We start from the raw sequence: 468 nt of genomic DNA on the forward strand, positions 1-468 counted from the left end.
CTCCGGGTGGAGGTTTACGATGATCTTAGTGGCTGTTACAGTGATGACAAAAGTATCGATGCTGATAATGATCCTGACAATATAATGGCGTTATTTAATAGAAATGGCAATAAAAAGTATGTGAAATTGCTTTCTTGACCGTGATAGTAAGTATAACAAAACTATACTATAATACGTACTATAATGTTTATAGTGCTATTGCTAAATCTCTGGAAATAAATCTATTCTATATCCAGTTTGATGCAATAAAAACCCAAAGGCACACATCTAAACCTTTTAATGTCGTCACATTCAGTCGCAAAGCAGTAGTGTAGTTATTTAATGTTAAAGAGATAATGCTTCCGACGCATCAGCCGACTCCAACATTCTCCAGGGCATGCCTCCTTTCGTATATACCTGAGGAAGCACCACAGGGAAAAAAACCTTCCACATAACCACGTTTCCCTGCTCCGCCTTTCATTGGTATTG

At 37.8% G+C, this 468-nt stretch overlaps 1 protein-coding gene across 1 annotated transcript in view; it reads left to right on the forward strand.

Moving 5' to 3' along the window:
* The window catches only part of LOC119589112 (organic cation transporter protein-like), a gene marked incomplete in the record, with an annotated part of 16,544 nt that overhangs the window by 12,267 nt on the left and 3,809 nt on the right, over nt 1–468 (forward strand).

This window comes from Penaeus monodon, chromosome 25 (genome assembly GCF_015228065.2).
Source record: "Penaeus monodon isolate SGIC_2016 chromosome 25, NSTDA_Pmon_1, whole genome shotgun sequence".
Taxonomy (NCBI): domain Eukaryota; kingdom Metazoa; phylum Arthropoda; class Malacostraca; order Decapoda; family Penaeidae; genus Penaeus; species Penaeus monodon.